At 42.3% G+C, this 26,820-nt stretch overlaps 1 protein-coding gene across 2 annotated transcripts in view; it reads left to right on the top strand.

Annotated features, from left to right (window-relative positions):
* Positions 1-26,820, top strand: part of LOC139416094 (adhesion G protein-coupled receptor L3-like) — a 356,247-nt gene that overhangs the window by 51,594 nt on the left and 277,833 nt on the right. Inside the window, exon 3 of one of the 2 annotated variants that reach the window (XM_071164366.1) lies at positions 5,536-5,643. The exons of the other annotated variant lie outside the window; for it this stretch is intronic. The gene's annotated coding sequence lies outside the window, so the exon portion shown is untranslated. The remainder of the gene's footprint in view (positions 1-5,535; positions 5,644-26,820) is intronic. 2 annotated transcript variants of the gene reach the window in all.

The following is a 26,820-nucleotide window of genomic DNA, read 5'->3' as shown; positions in this document are numbered from 1 at the left end:
AATACCCCCCCATCACCCTTCCCCTCTCCTTACTGCAGGCTGTTTTTTTCAGTAAATGCCACCCCACTCCGGATGTTTCTTCTCTTTGCCACTCAGAGATTGAGGAGAAGATATTGGCTCGCTGAAAAAAACAGTTCTCGGACGCCTGACATATCGTCCGCAGCTGCAGGAGTGACTTCATCTTAAACCGCAGGATCCGTCAGTCGGCGGTCTGAATATGGTGCACGTTATTAGTGGCAGAGGTTAATAAATTCAGCGTAAGGTGCGATGTCACCCTTTTCAATAACGCCACACGGAATCACACTGGGAGATTTTGCAATTCATGTTACTTGGCCTCGAGGGGATTTGAATGGCATTTCCTCCTCTGCTGGATAATACAGAAAACAGCATGGACGTTCTGGCTAAAATTAATCTAAGCGTAATCCCATGTTTATTGTAAAATAAATATGCATTAATGTCCCAGCTAGTCCTTCCCTCTGCACAGTATGAACTGAAGCAAGGACGAGAAGCTGCAGAGTCAAATGTAATTGGCATATTAGTCACAAAGTGACAAGGACGCTGTTGTGCATTTGAATAACATGGGGCAACAGTGAGGGGTAGTTGTGCGGGCTTATAGCTGAAAGCTAGCACATTTAATGCATCTTATCCATGTACAGAGCGAGTCTCAATTGTTTTTTCTTGATTATATTGACATAATTTAGCAGACTCTCTTCTCCAGAGTGATTTACAGGGGCAATTAGGGTTTTTCACATAGTCAGCTAGGGGGTTCGAACCGAAAAGTCACTGGTTACTGACCCAACATTCTTAACCGCTAGGCTACCTGTCGCCCTTATGTTCCTCCCCTCCAATCTTTTCCTCCATTGTCTTTTGAGAAGGAGGCTATGAGAGAGGGCATGAAGAATCAAGTATAAACAATTGAGATGCAGCCCCATTTTTATAGATCTCTGGGTCTTCAACCCCAACAGCTTACTGCTCGGATCTCATGCAATCGTAGAAGTTTGCTACTCTATTAGTGTTGAAAGGTGTCAAATGAATTTATATCCGTAGTCTACTTTCATTACAAATCATCTTAATAATTCCCGACATGGAATTAAGACCTCAAATTATGCACCTTCTTTTGCCTAATGTGCGGTCACTTTGATTTACGTCCAATCGGGCGGAAGGAGACTATGCCGGTGGAACGTTGGGGGAGCCTCTGAATGGGATCCTTGGGAAGTCCCGAATCTGACGTCACCCCATTTGAAGTTGAAATTTAACACAGTTAAGGTAAGGGCTATGGTTACGGATAGGCTTAGGGTAGGGGTTAGGATTTAGGGTAGGGATGGATAGCACTAAGAATCCCGGCTAGCAGTAAAACTTTACAACCAATACATCTTTCCCAGAGAGCTTTGCATACCCACCTAGGTTGCCCTAGTGACAGCAGTGTAAGGTCTATTTGACCACATTGGGTTCTGGTCACATGTACTCCTAGGTTTTGGTTTAGTTATCTTAAAGCAGTGTCCTTTGTTTTGTTAGTTTGAGTCGACAGTCATGCTGTCTAGGTCTCTCTATAACGATGCAAAGTCATTTAAATGGAGTTCGAGTAGACGTGAGAGGAATAATTTTGAGCAAAGTCAGCAGCGTCCTCAAATTTTAATTCAACCCGAGGACAGTTGACTTTACAGGTCTTGCTGGTGCTTTGGCAAAAAAAAATACTCAATGTCACAAAGGAAGATCACGTTGGTGTTTGACCTAAAATGACTGAAAAAGTCATTTGATGAACTTTTGATATCTCTAGTGGAGAATTTGTTGACACTCTGCCACATAGAACGTTGTTATCTGTGGCGCCATGGAAGTGTGAGGCATGTTTACAGTCACCTCTGCCACAGCAGGTGGAAAGGTCATTGCAGGTTGTGATACAGTACACTTCCCATTTTGACCAGAGCCCGATGGGGTACTGTATAATGGGAATAGGACACAATATAGGGTGCTATTTTGGACGCTTCCAATGTGTTAATGTAGAGAATGTGTACATGTCTTGTCCTTGCTTGAATTCATTGTTTGGTATGAATTGAAGCACCTCCCAAACAACATGCTCTCTGCATACTCTGTGATGCTCTACTTGCCCCACACTGCTTTCTCTCTCCCTTCCTCACCCCCGTATCTCTCTCCCTCCATCACCCCCTTATCTCTCTCCCTCCATCACCCCCTTATCTCTCTCCCTCCCTCACCCCCTTATATCTCCCTCTGTCTTTCACCCTCTTCCATAGTTTTTCTTCCTCTCTTTTTCTCTCTCCCTTCCCTCCTTTTCTCCGCCTCTGAATTTATTGTTCTTCTTCCTCTCTCTATCCCCGCCCTCCACCCCCTCTCTATCCCCAGTCATGCTTTCTGCTTGCTCAGCTCGTAGCCTGGCTCTGTGTTTCTACCTATGTCCCCCCTTGCCTTAGTTGCTTTGCTCTAAATATACATGCCGTGCTGTTTGCCGTGCTGCTACGGCTGCTGCTGAGACGAGGGAATCACAGCTTATTCCCCTCACTGGTTTACATAACCAACTCATACAGTATGGATGTATTCAGTGGCCCATCCGTGGCACATTGTCATGTTATAATGATGGCACATGAGGTGGTGGGACCTCGGCTAGTTCTGTTTGTGAATTGGTTCTGAATATGTTATTTGTGTTATGAATATTTATCACTGTTGGTATAATCTTTTTCCATTGCTGAAGCTGCCGAGGTTGTATGTTTGTAATTCATTGTGAATCACAACCCCTACTTTTATATTGTGCAATCATTGGGTGATATCTTTTTGAGAACCTTAAAAGATTTTGCAATCATCACCAGTTCAGATCTCACACTAAAGATCAGTCAGCAACTGCTTGTAATTAGTCCACTTTCACCGTATGGACCATATTGATTGATACCACGGCTGTGATAACAATATAACCTGTTTAGAAGATAATTCATGGAACTTTCATGGTTGAATCGTGAGGCCCATCTCTGAGATGAACCAAAATGGAGTCATAAGCCTGGAGATGTGTTCAAGAAGCGTTGACTACACCCCCCCCCACCCTCGGTCACACACTGCCTGTTCTTTCCCAGAGGGCTGTGCTGTGTGAGGAAGGTTCCACTTGGCTTGATGAGGCTGTTCAGAAGCAGCCCCCCCCCCCCCCCCCCCCCCCGCGCCACCTCAGGAGGGAGGGAACAAATCTGACAAAGTCAAGTCTGATTAAGTCAATGCGGTCTGGGGAAGTTCGATGTCGTGTGCCCCACTGCTCCTCTGACATGCACCCTGACAAGTTTCAGATCTTAATAACAGTAGAGTTACAGTATGGCCTTAATGGGGAGCTCACATAGTCTTAAAGGGATAGTTCACCAAAAATGTTTTTATCTTTTACTCCAGACAGTATGGCCTTAAACAGGAGCTCACATGGACGTAATAACAGTACATTATGGGCTCGCGATAGACTAGCGTCCTGTCCAGGGGGTGTACTTGTACATCATGCTACAGAATCAGGAGATCCTGTCCTTTAGGACATTCTGGCTGGGACAAGGCTATTATTATGGGGAACTTGTACATTTGAAGTCGAAAGTTTATATACACTTAGATTGGAGTCATTAACTTGTTTTTCAACCACTCCACACATTTCTTGTTAACAAACTATAGTTTTGGCAAGTCGGTTAGGACATCTACTTCGTGCATGACACAAGTAATTCTTCCAACAATTGTTTACAGACAGATTATTTCACTTATAATTCACTGTATCACAATTCCAGTGGGTCAGAAGTTTACACACACTAAGTTAACTGTGCTTTTAAATAGTTTGGAAAATTCCAGAAAAGGATGTCATGGCTTTAGAAGCTTCTGATAGGCTAATTGACATAATTTGAGTCAATTGGAGGTGTACTTGTGGATGTATTTCAAGGCCTACCTTCAAACATTTGCTTGACATCATGGGAAAATCAGGCAAGACTTCAGAAAAAGAATTGTAGACCTCCACAAGTCTGGTTCATCCTTGGGAGCGATTTGCAAATGCCTGAAGGTACCACTATCATCTGTACAAACAATAGTACCCAAGTATAAACACCATGGGACCACGCAGTCGTCATACCGCTCAGGAAGGAGACCCGTTCCTAGAGATGAACGTACTTTGGTGCAAAAAGTGCAAATCAATCCCAGAACAACAGCAAAGGACCTTGTGACGATGCTGGAGGAAACCGGTACAAAAGCATCTATATCCACAGTAAAACGAGTCATATATCAACATAACCCGAAAAGCTGCTCAGCAAGGAAAAAGCCACTGCTCCAAAACCACCATAAAAAATCCAGACTGCGGTTTGCAACTGCACATGGGTACAAAGATCGTACTTTTTGGAGAAATGTCCTTTGGTCTGATGATACAAAAATAGAACTGTTTGGCCATAATGACCATCGTTATGTTTGGAGGATAAAGGGAGAGGCTTACAAGCCGAAGAGCACCATCCCAAACGTGAAGCACAGGGGTGGTAGCATCATGTTGTGGGGGTGCTTTGCTGCAGGAGGGACTGGTGCACTTCACAAAATAGATGGCATCATGAGGAAGGAGAATTATGTGGATATATTGAAGAAACATCTCAAGATATCAGTCAGGAAGTTAAAGCTTGGTCACAAATGGGTCTTCCAAATGAGCAATGACCCCAAGCACACTTCCAAAGTTGTGGCAAAATGGCTTAAGGACCACAAAGTCAAGGTATTGGAGTGGCCATCACAAAGCCCTGACCACAATTCTATAGAAAATGTGTGAGCAGAACTGAAAAAGCGTGTGCGAGCAAGGAGGCCTACAAACCTGACTCAGTTACACCAGCTCTGTCAGGAGGAATGGGACAAAAGTCACCCAACTTATTGTGAGAAGCTTGTGGAAGGCTACCCGTAACTTTTGACCCAAGTTAAAAAAATTTAAGGCAATGCTACCAAATACTAATTGAGTGTATGTAAACTTCCGACGCATTGGGAATGTGATGAAAGAAATAAAAGCTGAAATGTATCATTCTCTCTACTATTATTCTGACATTTCACATTATTAAAATAAAGTGGTGATCCTAACTGACCTAAGCCGGGGAATTTTTACTAGAATTAAATGTCAGGAATTGTGAAAAACTGAGTTTAAATGTATTTGGCTAAGGTGTATGTAAACTTCCGACTTCAATTGTATTGTGACATCCCAAGGGCCTCTTCCTCTTGCAGAGCCTCAATAATGTATTCTAATGTAAACTAACAGCTAGAATAGAATGTGCTGATGCAGATTTAAAGGGAGCTGACAGTCATACCAGTGGATATCATATAATATGACTGAGGAATCTCAACCAACCCCACCCTGTGGTTAATAATGTTTTCATTGGCTCTAGGGGCTTTAGTGTGGTCGTAGTCGGTCTCGTTCTGGCAGGTATACAAATGGAGGTACAGGAGAGTGAAAGAGCCAATACACATGCCCTCCTTTGTTGTCATGCAGGTTGTCGTTGATACCATGTAATGTTATTTTCTTCCTTTCTTTTTTTTCTTCTTCTCATTCCGTACCTCTAGCTCCCACCTGTGAAGTTAGGTGTCCCTTTGTGCCCGTCTAAAAAATAAACGACACTCAGCGACCGGGTCTCCGGAGTCTCTGCCTTGACAACCAGCGCGCACCCGGAGGTAATCAGAAACTGTCAAATGGAAAGGGCTTGGGCTGCGTTTTGAGAGGCAATTCTCTCCAGTCTCCTCGCTGGTCTAATTTGAGCATGGGGTACAGTGGACATGAGCCCAGTATCAATATGAGGACCTAAAAGCAAAACACATGTAAGTGAAGAAAACCCCAACAAGAAAGCAAAGTGGCGCCATCTTGTCAGTCACAGCCTAAACTAACCCAATTTCTCTCAGAAGGATTCCGGATGACTTTGAGTAACACAAATAATGTCCCTTTTCTGTGCTTCCAATACGACGACAACTTGTGAAGATTAATTCATCAATTTTTTTCCTGCTATATGATAATGCTCGGTCTCACTCCGAGGCAGAGGGAAAGTGAAAAATGTGCCACCTTAAAAGATTAGGGCTGACAAATTCTGGATGTGTGTCTTACTTTTCTGGAGACAAATGAAAGATCCTGGCATACCGGAGGAGGCCCTTTGGGGGCCCATCGTAGGAGTCCACCCTTGAATGGGTGGTTCTAAACCGCAGACGGACACAGAGCACCGCCGCAATCAGTTTCAGCCATTCCTGGGATTTATTTACAGCCGCAGCCCTATAAAATCCAGAATTTATGTCATACTTTTTAATTAGAAATAATGTCTTGTAGAATTGAAGTGATATACAGCTTAATCAATATATAGACTGTGTCCGGACAGGATGACAGACAACACTATTGACAGCTCACAGAGTAACCTAACTTAACACTGTCTTTCAGAGAAATATGTTGTTTGCGGAGCAAGGAAACTGTACTCTCAATCTCTTTTTTGTTTTCCACCTTTTCTGTATTTCTCTCTCTCTCCCTCTGTTTCTCTCGACAATCTGCCAACATCTTCGAACAGATAGTATTTTCTTCAGATTGAATCAGGCTCCCTCGTCACTCTGTATTTACCCAAATAATTATTTTACCTGAGCGAGCCCCACTGTGCTGTTTATTGCTGTTGTATAGGATTGAATAGCAGGGAAAGCTGGAGGTGGGTTTTAATGAATATGAACTTAACAGATCGAGAGAGGAATGAAACTCAAGTGGGTATTGTATAAATCTCTCTCTCTCTCTCTCTGTAAGCTAAGGTAGAGAGGAAAACTAGGAAACTGTAAGCGCGTTCACTTAAGACCGCTTAGACGATTTATATTCAATTTCTAATTTGTTGTGAGAAAGCATGGTTAAATTACGTTTATATATCATTTGAGTTAATTTTGTCTTCTCGTTTCACACAATACACATAGTTGGATTGAATATAGAAAATACATGGCTGCTTTTATAAAGCTATAGGTTGAATGTCACATGCTAACCCAGAGTAATTTTGACCGGAGGGCAACGATGGAGTCAATATTTGTCCAAATTCATTGCTAGGTCTACCAAATAGTTTATTACTTTACTATTTTTAGCTCTCGAAACATTGACTTATTCATGTCACATCCAGGATACAGGAACCACATTTACAGGATTCATATTCTCATGGAGTCTCAATCAAATATATGCCAGAGTATATTGCCATGTTGTTTTAGGGGGCAATCTAAGCACAATGATGTCTGGGAGCGTTGACAATGACACCTATAGCAAGGTTTTCAATCCCGCTTTAGGTGTGTGGTGCTGTGCTGGTTACAAGTTCAGGTGTGAAGGTTGTTTGTGTTTATGGAAAGGCAAGTACTGTTGCCATGCGGATTTACCATTTACAGAATGATTTTCCCTTTTTAATATACAACTTGTCTTTTCTCTATAAATATTTGTCCCTATCCCCTGCCTCTAGTCATTTTGAAGCAATCCTATCCCTAATCCCTAATGCATCGAGAACTCTGAGAATTGCACAAATAAATGTCATATCGCCTTTTGGTGTGTGTGCTGCAAAACTAGGAATGATATCTTTGGGAAAGTTGTAAGATAAGAGGTGACAGTAAATCCCATGTGTGCAACACCTGGCGAGTCGATGACAACATGACTCAATCAGATGGAGTGAGGCGGTGAGGGAGTCTGAGAGAAGCGCTGAGAGGCCATTGAGCTTCCCATTGTCTCTGCTTTGCAGATTTAATCAGCAAATGAATAACAAAAGAAGCTCTATCAGAACATGTATGGCAATGTCAGAAGGTATGCGTACAAAGTCCCCAAGATTGTTGCACGTTATATAGACTGCCTTTCACACGACTCACTAATGAATATGAAAATGTGGTACACACACACAAATTATATACGTTTCAATTTGTTGCACAATTAATGGTCAATACTGCATTTCAAACAGCCAGGAATTGATCTAATGATTTCAGCCTAGGCATAATTTTACAATCCCTATCTTCCACAATCATAAAACCCATTATCAAAATAGTTTAACCTGCTTTTTTTGCAATAATAAATGGCATTCAAATCTATGGAAAATCTGTTTTTATTGCACATTTAGCCAGAACCATGCACATCCACTAATAATGACCAACTTCTGGTCGCAGGCTTTATAGAAAATTAACACAGGTCTCATAAACAATCTCTCCAGCATAAGCCCATGTGCTATTGAGTAGCCAGCTAATATTTATATTTCAAGTCTAGCCAACTTGGATCTATTCGCTTGCTAACAAGGTTGCTAACAAGAACAGTTGAACTGTTATGAATACACCATCCTGTCCGGCTCCCAACAGTTTGGACGACATAGCCTGTTCCCTTTTTAAGATGTTGAAATCAAGTGGCCTACCTGGGTAAGAACATGTTCTCAGAATGAGTTGCCAATTCCTTATGTGAATGCATCTTTTTATGGTCATTGCACATTTATACAAACAGCTAGCACATTACAGTCCATGGCTAAAATGCTGCTAGCGATAAGTGGTACTGCCAGTGGTGGAAAAAGTACCCAATTGTCATACTTGAGTAAAAGTAAAGATACCTTTTTTTGGGTCACCCAGCAAAATACTACTTGAGTAAATGTCTAAAAGTATTTGGTTTTAAATATACTTTAAGTACCAAAAGTAAATGTCATTGCTAAAATATACATAAGTATCAAAAGTAAAAGTATGAAATGAATAAACATATGATTAGTTTGTAAATGATGTCTGAATGTCGGTGTGCCCCTTGGCTGTCCGTACATATTTAAAATATATACACATAAGCAACACATACGGCACAATTTTCATCATTTACACAATTTACATAATTTGTGTTTAGTGAGTCCGCCAGATCAGTGGCAGTAGAGATGACTAGGGATGTTCTCTTGATAAGTGTGTGAATTGGACCATTTTTCCTGTCCTGCTAAGCATTCAAAATGTAATGAGTACTTTTGGGTGTCAGGGAAAATGTATGGAGTAAAAAGTACATCATTTTCTTTAGGAGTGCAGTGAAGTAAACATAAAAGTTGTCAACAATATAAATATATTGTAATAAATTACAAATACTCCCAAAAACGACTTAAGTAGTACTTGAAACATTTTTTACTTAAGTACTTTACACGACTGGTTACCCCAATGCCGCATGTGACAAACTCAGCATCCATTTTCTATAATCATGTCTGTTGATACTCCCGTTTTAGTAGGGTCTGCAGTGTTCTACATTGTAAAATGTCTGTGTTTTTCAGCGTCCATATGAACCATTCTGTTAGCGCTGAGACATACATTCAAATGAATTGAATTAATTTGATACATTGCCCAGCCGTAACCCACACACAGGCCCCCCTCTGTTCTCTGACGCACCTTCTATTCTCATTCATTAGTGTTGTGTTCACTTCTCAGGGCAGGTAGAGACTCCAATAATGACTTAATTCTTTGTGTTTACAGACTTGTGAGTTAGATGGTCAAGAATGCTACTCTGCCAGCCCCTAGTCAATGGTTAAGTGTTCTCGGGCGATTCAAAGCATCCGGAATCTGTCACAACTGACTACCCTCCCCTACATCTTGACCCGCTTCCTAGGCTCATTTTCCTTCCCCTCTGAGCTTGTCCGCGCTTATCTGAGTCCTTTGTGTAACGCAAGCATATAGAGAAGTATTGAGGCTGGGGTTACTCATGTCTGTTCTTCCTTTCATCATGATCCTCTAATTCCCCAAAATACCCAGAATCCTATTTGCTAGGCCACAGGTGGACTCGTGTTGCAATGTTGCGGCCACACAGCAGCTCTCCACTAAGCAAGCACAGACGTTTACTCACCCGCCCTCGCTTTTGTGTACCTGAATGGCGGTAATACCCAATACGGCTAGCGTACACACGGCTAATCCTTCAACCGTTGTAAAACGTACAGTTGTCGGGTACGCAGCTTTGGATGAGGTTAACTGTGAAGTCCAGGTATTACTCACATGTTGTTTTCCCACTCACCGTTCCTGATAGACAGATGTGTAGCTAGCGTGTATGGAAAATACCCCAGATTCTCAAAACAAATTCTCCAATTTAGCAGACAGGACAGGTCTTGCAAACCACACTACTGTGCCTAAAAGCAAAGCTTTCAGTATTCGTGTCGGTGGTGCTGACGCTAACGGCGGTCTAGTTTCAGTCTTTTTGTGATGGGATTTATTGAGTAGAAGCGGTTGCATACCAGAGTAGGCTACCAGTACTGCCCTGAGACCATGACTGGGCCTGTTCACAAGAATAGGGTCACAACCGGCAATGAACTTCGTGCCCCACAGTTAATTACAAATTAGAACGCCATGCGACCCTGAGGATGTGCTCCATGGGTGGAATAATGAACACCTGGAAAGAATGGAAAGAATAAGAAGGATGAGGTAAAGACAGAGCGGAAGGGTAGTGCATATTAAAGCTACAATATGCATTTGACATCTTTTATGCATTGTGTTGCCAACCCTTCAACTCTGTGGAACTCTATTTCTGTGCTGTATTTTTATACCGGTATGCTAACTTGGATTGTGAGGCCCTAATTGCGTTTACTTAATTCAATAACTGACTTGAATTGCATTTTGCTCATTGAAGTTTTCCCTCTGGGTGTAATGTGAGATACCTGCTTATAAGCATACTGTACAGTTTGTACTCTACTCTTGCAGGTCACAGTGCAGCTGACAGTCAGGTTAGTTCTCTGGGTTGCTTTCGTGTTGAGAACGCTCGTATGACGATGCAGTGTGGCAGGCCCCGGTGAATCATCCCCCCCCTCCGTCGTCACAGGTGAGGGAAATAGTGTGCTACTGGCAGTCTGAAGGCGGCTCATGGCCTAGTGCTCAGAAAGGGGTTTGGATCTGATGGAAATTCAGTGTTTATGTGACGGGGGGATAAAGACATGGAGGAATCGATGGAGAAAGAAGAGGAAAACATTGACTTGTAGGTGAAGCTGTGGAAATACCAAACGCTGTCTATATATGGTCATTGACTTGTAGGTGAAGCTGTGGAAATACCAAATGCTGTCTATATATGGTCAAGACATATGAGACAGTAGACCGGGAAGTACATTTTATTTCCAATGTCTGTGTGTGCTTGCGCTTATATCAACGTCTTGTTTATTTAGTTTGCGCTTGTGTACGCCTGCTTCTGTGGGGTGCGACGTCGGGGCACGCTCTGTGTTTGTGTGCGTGGAGGTCGGCGTCGTCTGTATGTGTGTCGGGACGATTCCGGCGAGGCCCCTTTTGGTCAAAGGCTGATTCCCTGGGCAACGGGAGGCCTTTCTATTGGCCACTCCGGTTCACGGTATCCTTATTTAACCATTCTCCACGAATGGCCCTCGCCCAGTGTCGGATACGGCGGAGTGTTTTCCTCCGCCTTTTGCTACGGGACGTGGGATGGAAGGCGAATACGAGGGGATGTCGTGTTCCTCTGTGACGTTCCCTTCGTTGTGTGGCTCGGCACAATTCCTTCCACGGTAATTGGGGTGTGAAAGCAACACTCGCTTTCCTATTGTCTCGGTATCTGATTCTGAAATGTGTTCAGACCACACCCGGGCCACACTAGTAAAGAGAGAGTAGGAAGGGGAAGGGAGGAAAATGAGTGAGTGTGGTGACAGAGGGGAATTCGGGGTTGAGATGGTGAAAATAGCAGATAGTGATTATCAGAAGGCTGACTATCATGTGGACAGAGGAGGGAAATTGACAAATTATACATGGACAGAAGTAAGTTGTCTTAGAGAAAAAAGGAGGGTCCAGAGAAAGCAACAGTGTACAGGTGTAGCAGAGAGTTTGATTCTGAGAGAGAACAACTGAGAGAGCGAGAGAGCTGTGCGATTGAGTGTTCGACAGCGATAGCCAAACTAGGTTCAGCTCTTTATACAATGTACAGGAGATGGATTGAGAGAACCAGAGGTCCTAATTGTGCCACACCATCTGCCCACTATAGGGAACAGGCCAGTGAATGTGACTCCTTCCAACAGGCTCGGTGACGATCAGATGTGTGTGTGTGTGTGTCCTGTGTGGTTGTATAATTATGTACGTCTCTATATTTGAAGTATGTTTGTGTACATGCATGAGTAATGTAACACTAGAGGACATGCTTTGAAAATTACCAGCGAGCGGACATTCCATACGGACTCTGAAATTATCAGTCTGTTTTCCAGCCCCATCTAGCTATGTTTGACACTTTATTATTATTTTTTTTACGGGAAATGTCCAAACAAAAGTAGGTTGAGGAAAAGGTAGAATTTCTGAGGGAAAACAACGAGGACCAAGCGTCCCTTGTCTTCCACCCTCCTTGCTCGAACTGCGCCGAACCAGAAAGGGCTATGTGTAAGAGATAATGTGATGAATGGTCACATTACCTGGATCTCTTTACTTACACCTGGATCTCTTTACTCACACCGGGATCTCTTTACTCACACCTGGATCTCTTTACTCACACCTGGATCTCTTTACTCACACCTGGATCTCTTTACTCACACCTGGATCTCTTTACTTACAGATCTAAAGGTGATAGGAGCAACCTGAAATCCTACCCCATTGTCTTACTGGAGGGATGGCACCAGATTTAGGTAATAAGGAAATTTATTTTGCATGTCAAATGACCAACAACTGACCTGACTGTGGCTATGCCTGGTTTTCCATTTAGTTTCAGCACCCTTTCTGTTTTAATTGTTATTGACAAGAGTATTAATTATTTCCATCGATAAAAGACAGTACTGTGCAGCCGTCTTCATCGACCTGGCCAAGGCTTTCAACTCTGTCAATCACCATATTCTTATCGATTTTTCTAATGACTGCCTTGCCTGGTTCACCAACTACTTTGCAGACAGATTTCAGTGTGTCAAATCGGAGGGCATGTTGTCCGGGCCTCTGGCAGTCTCTATGGGGCTACCACAGGGTTCAATTCTCGGGCCGACTCTTTTCTCTGTATATATCAATGATGTTGCTCTTGCTGCGGGCGATTCCCTGATCCATCTCTATGCAGACGACACCATTCTGTATACTTCTGGCCCTTCCTTGGACACTGTGCTATCTAACCTCCAAACGAGCTTCAATGCCATACAACACTCCTTCCGTGGCCTCCAACTGCTCTTAAACGCTAGTAAAACCAAATGCATGCTTTTCAACCGTTCGCTGCCCGCACCCGCACGCCCGACTAGCATCACCACCCTGGACGGTTCTGACCTAGAATATGTGGACATCTATAAGTACCTAGGTGTCTGGCTAGACTGGAAACTCTCCTTCCAGACTCATATCAAACATCTCCAATCCAAAATCAAATCTAGAATTGGCTTTCTATTTCGCAACAAAGCCTCCTTCACTCACGCCGCAAAACTTACCCTAGTAAAACTGACTATCCTACCGATCCTCGACTTCGGCGATGTCATCTACAAAATAGCTTCCAATACTCTACTCAGCAAACTGGATGCAGTTTATCACAGTGCCATCCATTTTGTTACTAAAGCACCTTATACCACCCACCACTGCGACCTGTATGCTCTAGTCGGCTGGCCCTCGCTACATGTTTGCCGCCAGACCCACTGGCTCCAGGTCATCTACAAGTCTATCCTAGGTAAAGCTCCACCTTATCTCAGTTCACTGGTCACGATGGCAACGCGCTCCAGCAGGTGTATCTCACTGATCATCCCTAAAGCCAACACCTCATTTGGTCGCTTTTCCTTCCAGTTCTCTGCTGCCTGCGACTGGAACGAATTGCAAAAATCTCGGAAGTTGGAGACTTATCTCCCTCACCAACTTTAAATATCTGCTATCTGAGCAGCTAACCGATCGCTGCAGCTGTACATAGTCCATCGGTATATAGCCCACCCAATTTACCTACCTCATCCCCATACTGTTTTTATTTTATTTACTTTTCTGCTCTTTTGTACACCAGTATCTCTACCTGCACATGTTCATCTGATCATGTATCACTCCAGTGTTAATCTGCTAAATTGTAATTATTCACTCCTATGGCCTATTTATTCCCTACCTCCTCATGCCTTTTGCACACAATGTATATAGATTCTATTTTTCCTACTATGTTATTGACTTGTTTATTGTTTACTCCATGTGTAACTCTGTGTTGTTGTCTGTTCACACTGCTATGCTTTATCTTGGCCAGGTAGCAGTTGCGAATGAGAACTTGTTCTCAACTAGCCTAACCGGTTAAATAAAGGTGAAATAAAACATTAAAGGGGTGTCTTCTCAATGTAAATGCATCTGTAGTAACATTAGGCACCATAAAGATTCCATTTCATACGAAGTATAACATTTCAATCACAGTTACCCAACTGCTCTTGTGGTGCCTCCACTTCCAAAATGATGTTATGTGAATGTGCTTTAATTTAGTAAATGCTCATTGAATTAGGAATGTATTTATTCATAAAGCACTTTTTTTTGAGGGGGAGGTGTAAGCCACTAAATATGACAATAGGGTAATGCCAATCCCATCTGTACATTTGAATATGAAATGTATGAACTTTTTTTTCCAAACATTGAGTAAATATTGATATGAACTCTCAGAATATACTGTAAATCATGGACTATGAGCTGGTTAACACTCATGCATTATGATATAAATTCTTAACCGTCCAATTTGCACAAGAGAAATAATGACCAGATATGACAAGACAGCCCCCTCCCCCTCTCTCACTTGGTCGTGTTTGGTCACAGTAGGAAAGGGACATTGGCATTCTCCTCATATCCTGCATACTCATATCCCTAAGTCCCTCTCATAATTATTATTCAGTGGATGCATTGCTTGGCACAAGGACAAAACTTTGCATAATTTATGCAAGGCCGTCATCATTTTTTTTAAACGGCCCCAGACACGTTCTTTTGCTTTTAACTAAATAGACAAGCTCTGTTCGGACATAAAACGCAGGCGGAGGAAAGAAAGAACTTTATTTATATCTTTATCTAAACTTTGAACCAGTGTTCAGCTTATATATTACGTTCCATAAGTGGCCAACTCGTATAAATTGTATTTATGTGCATACATTTGTATAGCCTGGTATGATACTGCAAATCTACAAAGAGACACAGGGATGAAGGTTTTAAAGCATTAAGCTTATTTTGAAGGGGATAAATACATTCCCAGGTATGCTGTTGTTGAAGACGAGGTAGGCGTGTTAAGGTACAGCAGTCTTCCCGTACAGTAGTCTTCCCGTACAGCAGTATTCCCGTACAGCAGTCTTCCCGTACAGCAGTCTTCCCGTACAGCAGTCTTCCCGTACAGCAGTCTTCCCGTACAGCAGTCTTCCCGTACAGCAGTCTTCCCGTACAGCAGTCTTCAGGGCTTTTGCTCTGGGACTTGGAAGGTATTTTCAGTGCAGTGCTCAAAGGAAAATGTCCTCAGAGAACGAAAGGAGGGGGCTGCTCTTATTGTCCTGTATCCCAGGATGTTGCCGGGCTATTTATACCAACCTTAATGAAGAAAATGAGATGTAAATAGCTTCTCTTTATTAGCTAACCACGTCCAACGAGAGCTGTGTGGTCTTTTTCACTTTGCATTCCACTCCTGTGATATTCCAAGTAATAAACCTGTTTTTTTCCCCCACTGCATTGTCCATCAGTGTGGATATCACACACCAAGCCGTGTGCGACTGCCAGACCATTGCAATGTGCTTTTCGGTGCCAGAAACAGGAAAGGGCAAGTCAGTTTGACTTTGTCTGACCACACTGCAGAGTGTACTGAAACCCATGAATATTGGCAGCTCTCTTCCATTTCTAAACAGAGTGGATTTAATGGACAGGGGGAACATTTCACAAATACACTCCCACTCCAGAGGTAAACGACAAGTCCCACTAATTTACTTTTGGCTCCTCTCTATCTCACTCTGTCTCCGGTATTACGTTTGTTAGCGAGGAGCGTAAAACAAATGAGAACTTTTCTATTATGAAACCAGATGTGGAATTACATTCCGCTGCCAACCCCCATTTGTTTTTATCTTTAAAAAAAAAAAAGTTTTATTTGTTTACATTAGCTGAAAATGGGACTTTCTTTTAAAGAATAATGTGTAAGAGATGCTATTTAATCAGTTTACTCAACATTTCAGTTCGGGGATGTAATTTCCTGACTTTGTCTTCCAGTCCATTTATGATCTGAGCCACGTTAAACTACTTCAATGGAAATGCCTTTTTACTTTTGTTTAGTTGTAATTTATTTGCACCAAATAAAATTTGTGATAAACAATAATACAAATAAAATAATAAGGTTTGCAAGTGTGGTTGGATGCCCAAGGGCTCATTATAAAAACCACATCACAATATACAATATACATGTACAAAAATAAATAAGGTTTGTTAAAACATATTGCAAACTCCACTAATCATAAATGTACAAATGAACCGATCAATCACACAATAATGAACCGTGTATGTTTTGTTTTAAATGTGAGTATGTGAGAGTTGGGATATATGGAGGAGTAGTTTGGTTCATCAGGCTGACCCCCAGTCTTCACTTGGCTATGTGAAGATAAGAATTCCAGAGTAGGGTGGTATCTCTATCTGATATAGAATTGACTATGTGAGGTGAGGCAGTGGGGAGGGGTGAAGGTTATCGCAGTGTCTTGTGTTATATAGATGGATTTCAGAATTAACCAGGAAGAATCCATTGAAGGGTTTAGGTAAACTGTCTGGGAGATATGAGTATTTGTAGATAATAATGCATAATTGGTGTACAGTGATGTCGTAAATGGATAAGCTATTTAGTGTCTTAAAGGTGCAGATGGAGCCAGGTAAATAGCTGAGGTGGCTAGTCTTGTAAATGAGTCATTTGTGTAGGTAGATGTTTGTACTGGCCCAGACAATATTATAGTAAATAAGATATGGGTAAATGAAGCTATAGTAAAGAGTTACGAAGCAAGCCTGATGAACCAAACCACTCATCTTTCTGATGATACAAACAGACAAATTCAATAGGATCTTTCAAGGTTAATTTTTCATTCATTAGCCTAGAATCCTCAGAGTTCTATGTGACTATTTCTTATTCTTACTAGTGAATACAATAAAGTTGGATTTCTTTTACATTGAAAGATAATTTGTTTATCTGGAACCATTCAGAAAATGTGACCATGCCTGAGTTGGCTTCATGAATTAGTGAATCAAAATTCATTTTGAGATCAAATTGGTGTCACCAGCAAAGAGAATAGGAAGTACGGTAGAAGACACACAACAGCAAGGTCATTGATTTAGATTAGGAATAACAAAGGTCCAATTATCAACCCTGTGGGACGCCACAGGATATCTTGGCCCTGGTAGATGCACAGCCATTTGCATAAACATATTGTTTTCTATCATCAACATAACTGTATAACTAATTATACTTTTTGTGTAATTATGAAAACCGGAATAATGAAATATCGAAAGTAGAATTTCATGATCAACCGTGTCAAATGCTTTGGATAAATCTAAAAAGATGCCAAGAGGGTATTTATTGGTAAGGGCTGTAAATATTTGATCCACAGGTTGTAAAAGAGCCATATCTGTGGAGTAGTTTTTAAGAAAACCATATTGGTGCTCTAATAGAATAGTGTTGATTTACATTTTTTGTTCTCTTATACTGCAATTGTTCTAGGATTTTATAAAAACATGGCAGTACAGATATTGGCCGATTTTTAATTTGTAAAAGTTTTAGGATCCCCTGATTTTATAGATGGGGATAACTTTGGCAATTTTCAAATCTTTAGGAACAATACCCATTTGCATAGATGGTGAAGATCTATGTTAGAGGCTCCGTGATCGATTTCACCAGAGGCACCAATCTCACCATGACCTGGTGCTGATATCTTTATGTTGCCCATTACCTCCATCACTTCCAGTACATCAGGAGGATCAAACTGAAGCAGAGAAGGGAAATGTCCCTTAGTATAATGCAAGGGATATCCATAAGTTATCTACATTTTCTTTGACAGAGAGGAATCCACATTCACAAAAAAGTTATTAACCTTTCTAGGACAGGGCCTCGACAACCCATTCCGCTGAAAAGGCAGTGCGCGAAATTCTAAAATATTTTTTTGAAATATGTAACTTTCACACATTAACAAGTCCAATACAGCAAATGAAAGATAAACATCTTGTTAATCTACCTATCGTGTCCGATTTCAAAAATGCTTTACTGCTAAAGCACAACATATGATTATGATAGGTTGGAGTCAAGTCACAAAAACACACACAGCCATTTTCCAGAAAAAGATAGAAGTCACAAAAAGCAGAAATATAGATAAAATTAATCACTAACCTTTGAGCTTCATCAGATGACACTCATAGGACATCATGTTACACAATACATGTATGTTTTGTTCGATAATGTGCATATTTATATCCATAAATCTCAGTTTACATTGGCGCATTACGTGCGGTAATGTTTTGATTCCAAAACATCTGGTGATTTTGCAGAAATACTCATAATAAACATTGATAAAAGATGCAAGTGTTATTCACAGAATTAAAGATCGACTTATCCTATATTCAACCGCTGTGTCAGATTTCAAAAAAACTTTACGGAGAAAGCAGAATCTGAGAACGGCGCCAGAACCCAAAACAGCCAGAGGAATATCCGCCATTTTGGCATGAACAGAAGCTAGAAAAAACACTAAATGTTCACTTACCTTTGATGATCTTCATTAGAAGGCACTCCCAGGAATCCCAGTTCGACAATAAATGACTGATTTGTTCCATAAAGCCCATCATTTAGCCACTTGTTGTTAGCGTGTTCATGCCAGTAATCCCTCTTCATGAGGCGCGAGCACTTCCTCCAGACAAAAACTTGAAAAGTTCCGTTACAGTCCGTAGAAACAAGTCAAATGATGTATGCAATCAATCTTTAGGATGTTTTTAACATACATCTTCAATAAGGTTCCAACCGGAGAATTTCATTGTCTGAAGAAAAGCATTGGAACGAGAGCAAACTCTGTCGGGAGCGCGCGTCATGAGACCGACGCTCTCTGCCAGACCACTCACTCAAAGAGCTATTATGAGCTCCTCCTTTATAGTAGAATCCTCAAACCAGTTTCTAAAGACGGTGACATCTAGTGGAAGCCCTAGGAAGTACATCCTCATTCATATCTCACTGGGATTTCAATAGGCACTGTTTTGAAAATCGATTTCTCACTTCCTGTTTGGATTTCTTCTCAGGTTTTTGCCTGCCATATGAGTTCTGTTATACTCATTCAAACAGTTTTAGAAACTTCAGAGTGTTTTCTATCCAATACTAATAATAATATGCATGTACTGGGACAGAGTAGGAGGCAGTTCAGTCTGGGCACGCTATTCATCCAAAGTGAAAATGCTGCCCCCTATCCCAAAAAGGTTAAATTAGCATGAAATAACAATCAGGATCACAATAAGTCTTATTTCCAACAATACATTTAAGAGTGGGTCGTTGTAGATGCCTTTTTATTATTCAATTGATGATTTTCCGACATGATAGAACTGCCAAAGGGGGAGGAGTTGCAATCTACTGTAGCGATGGCCTGCAGAGTTCTTTCATATTTTCCAAGTCTATGCCCAAACAGTTCGAGCTTCTAATTTTAAAAATGAATCTCTCCAGAAATAAGTCTCTCACTGTTGCCGCCTGTTATAGACCCCCCCCCCCCACCCCCCCCCAGCTCCCAGCTGTGCCCTGGACACCATATGTGAATTGATTGCCCCCCCCCATCTATCTTAAGAGTTCGTTCTGTTAGGTGATTTAAACTGGGATATGCTTAACACCCCGGCCTTCCTACAATCTAAGCTAGATGCCCTCAATCTCACAGAAATCCTCAAGGAACCCACCAGGTTCAACCCTAAATCAGTAAACATCGGCACCCTCATAGATATTATCCTGACCAACTTGCCCTCCAAATCAGGATCTTAGCGATCACTGCCTCATTGCCTGCATCCGTTATGGGTGCGCGGTCAAACGGTCACCCCTCATCACTGTCAAACGCTCCCTAAAACACTTCTGCGAGCAGGCCTTTCTAATCGACCTGGTCTGGGTATCCTGGAAGGATATTGACCTCATCCCCTCAGTTGAGGATGCCTGGTTGTTCTTTAAAAGTGCTTTCCTCACCATTTGCATCCTGTAGCTCTAACTCCCAAAAGTTTTGGGACACTGTAAAGTCCATGGAGAATAAGAGCACCTCCTCCCAGCTGCCCACTGCACTGAGGCTAGGAAACACTGTCACCACCGATAAATCCACGATAATCGAGAATTTCAATAAGCATTTTTCTACGGCTGGCCATGCTTTCCACCTGGCTACCCCTACCCCGGCCAACATCTCAGCACCCCCTGCAGCTACTTGCCCAAGCCCCCCACTTCTCCTTCACCCAAATCCAGGCAGCTGATGTTCTGAAAGAGCTGCAACATCTGGATCCCTATACATCGGCTGGGTCAGACAATTTGGACCCTGTCTTTCTAAAATTATTCGCCAAAATTGTTGCAACCCCTATTACTAGCTTGTTCAACCTCTCTATCGTATCATCTGAGATCCCCAAAGATTGTAAAGCTGCTGCGGTCATCCCCCTGTTCAAAGGGGGAGACTCTCTAGACCCAAACTGTTGTAGACCTATATCTATCCGGCCCTGCCTTTCTAAAATCTTCAAATGCCAAGTTAACAAACAGATCACTGATCATTTCGAATCCCACTGTACCGTCTCCACTATGCAATCTGGTTTCCCTGCTGGTCATAGGTGCACCTCAGCCACGCTCAAGGTCCTAAACGATATCATAACCGCCATCAATAAAAGACAGTACTGTGCAGAAGTCTTCATTGACCTGGCCAAGGCTTTCGACTCTGTCAATCACAACATTCTTATCGGCAGACTCAATAGCCTTGGCTTCTCAAATGACTGCCTCGCCTGATTCACCAACTGCTTCTCTGATATAGTTCAGTGTGTCAAATCGGAGGGCCTGTTGTCCGGACCTCTGGCAGTCTCTATGGGGATACCACAGGGTTCAATTCTCTGGTCCGACTATTTTCTCTGTATATATCAATGATTTTGCTCTTGCTGCTGGTGATTCTCTGATCCACCTCAACGCAGACGACACCATTCTGTATACTTCTGGCCCTACTTTGGACACTCCTTCCGCTGCTTCAACTGCTTTTAAATGCTAGTAAAACTAAGTGCATGCTCTCCAACCAATTGCTGCCCGCACCCTCCCGCCCTGCTAGCATCACTACTCTGGACGGTTCTGACTTAGAATATGTGGACAACTACAAATACCTAGGTGTCTGGTTAGGCTGTAAACTCTCCTTACAGACTCACATTAAGCATCTCCAATCCAAAATTTAATCTAGAATCGGCTTCCTATTTCTCAACAAAGCCTCTTTCACTCATGCTGCCAAACATACCCTCGTAAAACTGACAATCCTACCGATCCTTGACTTCGGCGATGTCATTTACAAAATAGCCTCAAACTCTACTGAGCAAACTGGATGCAGTCTATAACAGTGCCATCCGTTTTGTCACCAAAGCCCCATATACTACCCACCACTGTGACCTGTATGCTCTCGTTGGCTGGCCCTCACCACATATTCATTGTCAGCCCCACTGGCTCCAGGTAATCTATACGTTTTTGCTAGGTAATGCTCCACCTTATCTCAACTCACTGGTCACCATAACAACACCCACCCGTCTCACGCGCTCCAGCAGGTATATCTCACTGGTCAGTCAAGAAGCCAACACCCACTTTGGCCGCCTTTCCTTCCAGTTCTCTGCTGCCAATGACTGTAACGAATTGCAAAAATCACTGAAGTTGGAGACTCATATCTCTCACTAACTTTAAGCATCAGCTATCTGAGCTGCTTACCGATCGCTGCAGCTGTACATAGCCCATCTGTAAATAGCCCACCCAACTACCTACCTCATCCCCATATTGTCTTTACTGTTTTGCTCTTTTGCACACCAGTATTTCTACTTGCACATCATCATCTGCACATCTATCACATCCGTGTTAATTTGCTAAAATGTAGTTACTTTGCTACTATGGCCTATTTATTCCCTTACCTCCTCCATTTGCACACACTATATGTAGATTTTTCTATTGTGGTATTGACTGTACTTTTGTTTATTCCATGTGTAATTCTGTGTTGTTTTTGTCGCACTGCTTTGCTTTATCTTGACCAGGTTGCAGTTGTAAATTAGAACTTGTTCTCAACTGGCCAACCTGGTTAAATAAAGGTGAAATAAAATGTCAATTAAATAAAAAATTCCCTGTTGACTTTATATTATTTAATGATTCTTGGAATTTGTTAGTAAAATATATTTTTGGGGAGATCCGAAGTAGTTAATTTGTTCTTATACTTTTTGTAATTCGCAGAATTCGGGGGAGAGGGATTTGAGAAATGTTTTATACAACTTTTTTTTAACAGAGTATTTTTTGAGAGCGGTTGTTAACCAAGGTTTCCAGAACCCTTCTGCTGCTCTCTTACGTGGTTTATCTAACGGAACACGGTGATGAAATACGGAGTTGAAGAATGTGAGAAAAGTCTGGTAAGCAGACTTCATCGGCCTGATTATAAACAATTTGCAATGAAATATCATCAATCAACATGCTTTTTACATTTTCCCGGTAACATCGTGTTAGTGTTACACTTTAAAATAAAAAAATGACACTTTAAAAGTGTTAATACTTCTAGCTAAGTAGTACCTAGTTGCATTACAAAGCTGATACTAGCAACACTAGCATACTCATAATTGCTTGCTTGATTTGTTTATGCACATGTCCTAATTCCAAAGTAGTTTCCCCTTTGCGTTCCCATCTGCAATCATTCCCATTCATACGGAGCTCATCATATCAGATCTGTTCTCACTCCATGCAGCTCAAGCATTCCCATTTAGACCCCGCTGTTCACCACAGTGAAACAGATCAATACACTACCCAGAGAGACTTATTTGCATGGTAACCTTTTGCTCAGTCTGGGAAGAAAATGTAGGCCTATGGAGCATCAGAAAGTGGGACATTTTACCAAGAGGGTTTAGGACATTGCTTGACTACTGTTCTGTTGACGCTAACTTGAGATTGAAATACATTTTAGTATCGAGCTCTGATTGGATAGGAATGGTGTTGCATTGTAGGGGCCCTATGGCTGTTTTTGCAATGCAGACCAAACCTTGAGAAGGAAATGTAGTAGAAACGCTGCAGAAACAGGGCAATGCACTTCACTGTTTTCTGAATAGCCACAGATTCAGAACAACATCATAGACTTAGTTCCATGTGATGTATTACTTGTGCTTGTCTTTGACAACCACTGTCGCCAGGAGTTTTTGGTCGAAAAAAAAAAGTATATGCTATTTCAGCGAAAAAATTCTCCTCACTTAGATATTCATGGAAAATAATGTTTGGTCTTGTGTGTGTTTTTGTTATCCCGTGAACTCCATGCCATCCATTGTGTTGTCAGCTTTGAGCTAAAGCATTTGTTACAGTCCATAGAGCAAATGCCAAGACAGTGATGGAAGATGGTGAATGCTCAACCATATTTCCTCGTCGAATTTGAATTCAAGATAAAGTGAAATTGTTGCCGTAATCATTTACTTTCAATAATAGCAAGTTATTGACAAGTCACTTAAATCCACAAGACATGGAAACAATATTGTTTTAGCCGCAGTCCTCTATCTAGCCCACCTCCATCCAAATATCCAACTTGAGCAAACATCCCAATGTCACAAATTGTATTAAACACTGGCATAAGGAAGGCTGTTGAATTTTTTTAGTTAAATTTTTTATTTGTTTGAGACATCTCGCTAAGGCAATCATGGACAATGGCGAGCAATGCATGAAGAAAAATAATTACTTAGCAATTTCTCTGCTGCCTGGTACAACAAAAGAGTTTATAGCAAATGGTCCATCCTCCATATGGGAGGGGAAAGGCTAGATAGGTTAGTTTTGACACTGACAACTGGAGAAGACGAACATTGGCTTTTGGGCCCCCTCTCTCAGAACTGATATCCCCATTTAAAACCTCCCCGTGGAAGATGGAGGAGGTGAATAGAAAGTCTGAATGTTACCATCATCAATCACCCATGGCAACACAGTAACTTCTGTGCGACAAAGCATGAAATCTTTGATTCCCGAATCCCAATGAGATGACGGCACCATTATGGGTTCAGTTCTCCGAGAAGCAACATCGGATAACGTTCGGAAGGGGAATTCACCGTCCAACTGAATCCAACAAGGGAAAAAAAATCCTAATCTCCTAGGCCCATCACGGTGCTGGCGAATATATTTCTTCTGAAATGGTAATTTCCTGATTGTCTCATTCCGATCACGGTCTTGCTTAGCATTGTAGGCCCATTTTTCCACAGCTGCTATTTATTATTTTAATGATGCTGAGTCTGAATGTTTGCACTGAATTACACAAATTTGCCTTGGACTAATGACAATGCCCCAGAGGAACAGGGACACACTGTGTGATTCTCCAGACTATGTGCTGCATACATTCAGAAGTATTAAACTTAGTCGGGCATATCACCGAAAGGCACTCAATCTATGTAGCTGTGCCTAGACAGCTTTTAGGCCACTTGGGCAATGTTGTTTAGGAAATGATCTGCAGAGTAATATGATAACCTATATCTGTAGAATGACACAGCTCATGTTTGGAAGTATGCACGGAATTCGTTGCAGCCTCTAGCTTAACATAGCTGAATAAAAGTAAATGGTGCAGCATTTAACATTTAACGCAGTGTTAAATGTGTTAACACTAAGTGAATGATTACTTGGGTATCAATCGGGACAGATGGTTTTGTACTCATTCATCAACTTTCTCTAATAATATTTTATAAAATGGTCTTAATATACTGTCAAATCCTTACTGAGGTTGCCACTGGGCCATAGCTGCAGTGTTGCCAAAATGGATGCTGACTTCTATCCGAATTCTTGACATGACTATTGGGGGTTGGGGGGCATGCAGTAATATTTTCTCATAACCGAGACATATTGGGCAATAAATGTTAAATCCTCGAGTAATGTCTTGCACAGATGATGTTATTAGACTTGCCAGCCAGAGGTATGTGTGTGTTGGGCGTCTGTCAGAAAGCCCTTCCCTACCCCCGTCCTCCCCTCCCAACTCCCCCTATGCCGAAACCAACTGGTCCAGGAAAAGGCATGCCAGACTCCCAGAGTTGTCCCACAGTCAGCTGCCAAGAAGTCAACAGAGGAACTCTGGCACCACGATAGACTACTACCCTCCGGAATTCACCATACCATACCCACACCCTGCATCCCAAATGAATTTCTCCTTCTTGGCCCCTCTTCAACGTGGAAGGAGAAGGGTGGAGGATTGAAGAGGAGGAGGGAGGGGTAAAGTTTCCGAGTTTGCTTTAAAGATTATCCCACTCCTGATGGCCCCCGTCGTGAAGGCGAAGTAATATAGTTTGTCAGATTGAGCTCAAAAAGAAATGAGAAGTAGAGGAAAACGAGAAAAGGAGGGGAGGGAGGTAAGAAGAAAAGCGCCCCTCATCTGAGCTTTGAGGTCCCCGGTATTGACAGGAACACAGCAAGCCAATGGGACTCCAAAGGAAGAGGACCATATTGTTGCTCCAGGGGTGGGGGAGTGCTCAGAGGGGATGGGGGTGTGCCGGGTGGGTTGGGGGGATCAAAGAAGAAGAGGGGGCTACACTCTGGGTTTAGTGGCAAGATATTTTGACACCAATGCTTTTTCACTGAAGGGCTGAGTTTCCATCCAAGACAGGACTGAAAAGGCACTGTAGGGGAAGGTGACTGAGCCTTATGGCATTGAATTGGCTGCTACTGTATTCAGGGAGATTTCACTAGCCTTCGCTGTATACAGAACAGCCCAGTGTTAGCGTTAGCATTGTAGCTATCGCAGTTCTCTTGAACCAATAGTTGTTTGAGGTAATGATATCATATTGCGTTAGAAGGGGAAAGGAAGTAGCCTAGCCTTGGAGCTGGCTTCTAACACACTCCAGGGCCTGGTCTCTTTGACAAAATTAAATACAGGTTGCTCTCTAACTCCCCACCCCTGCCAATGGGTCTGTGCCTTAGCACAATATTGATCCGGGTGGCCAATGCTATCAACCGAGAGCCTTCTGTGATCCTGTCGGCATCAAGTGGCAGGCAATCTCTTTAAAAAGGGCTCCTCTTTAAGCGTCCAAGAAAAACTTCCTCACATGTGCGAGTCCGGTGTGGTCTAGAAGTCAAAAGCAATCATTGACTCTTTAGTCCGGTTTGATAAAATGGCGAAGGGGGGGGGGGGGGGGCAAGAGTGCTGCGGCAGTAAGTGGACGAGTGTCATCGCTACACATTGGGGCAATTAGAGATTGGGGCTCGGGTTCACAAGGCCAAATGACTTAGAGGAATATGATTAAGGTGTGTGTGTTGAGTGTATGTGTGTATTGAAAAGTGTGTCAGACTATTTCCAATGTGTAAGCTCTCCCCCCCCCCCCCCCCCCCACCCATAGTATAGTATATCTATCTCAATTACTTTTGTCTAGGTTCATCATGATCTACTGTCTGAGCCCCTCTCCCAATTGCTTGTTAATTTCACTGCCTATGCAGCTATGGTTAGTAGTCCTCACTGAATATATCCTCTTCCCTATTTGAATCTGCATTGTGCCTTTTAAATCTTTCGGCTAAAGGCCTATTAGATCAGCGTGGGATGCCTGGTGTAGTAAGCTGTCACTCCGCAGTGCTAATCACCAGGCAGTTAAACCCAGCGGTTTACAGTCTCTTTGCACAGACTTCCTCTACTGCCTCGGTCCGTCTGCGGTTGCCTCCCCCCAGGGCTACTGCTGGTCACCACTTTTTAATAGGTTGAAATCTCCAAATCCAAATGCATTCTTCTTTTCAGCCAAGAGCTGTGGCTGTATCACACCCTAATCCACAGAGTGTGTAGTAGTAGTACTACT

Source organism: Oncorhynchus clarkii, chromosome 9, assembly GCF_045791955.1.
Source record: "Oncorhynchus clarkii lewisi isolate Uvic-CL-2024 chromosome 9, UVic_Ocla_1.0, whole genome shotgun sequence".
In the NCBI taxonomy this organism is placed as follows: Eukaryota; Metazoa; Chordata; class Actinopteri; order Salmoniformes; family Salmonidae; genus Oncorhynchus; species Oncorhynchus clarkii.
The sequence above is the reverse complement of the archived record's forward strand: the minus strand, read 5'-3'. Positions and strand labels throughout refer to the sequence as shown.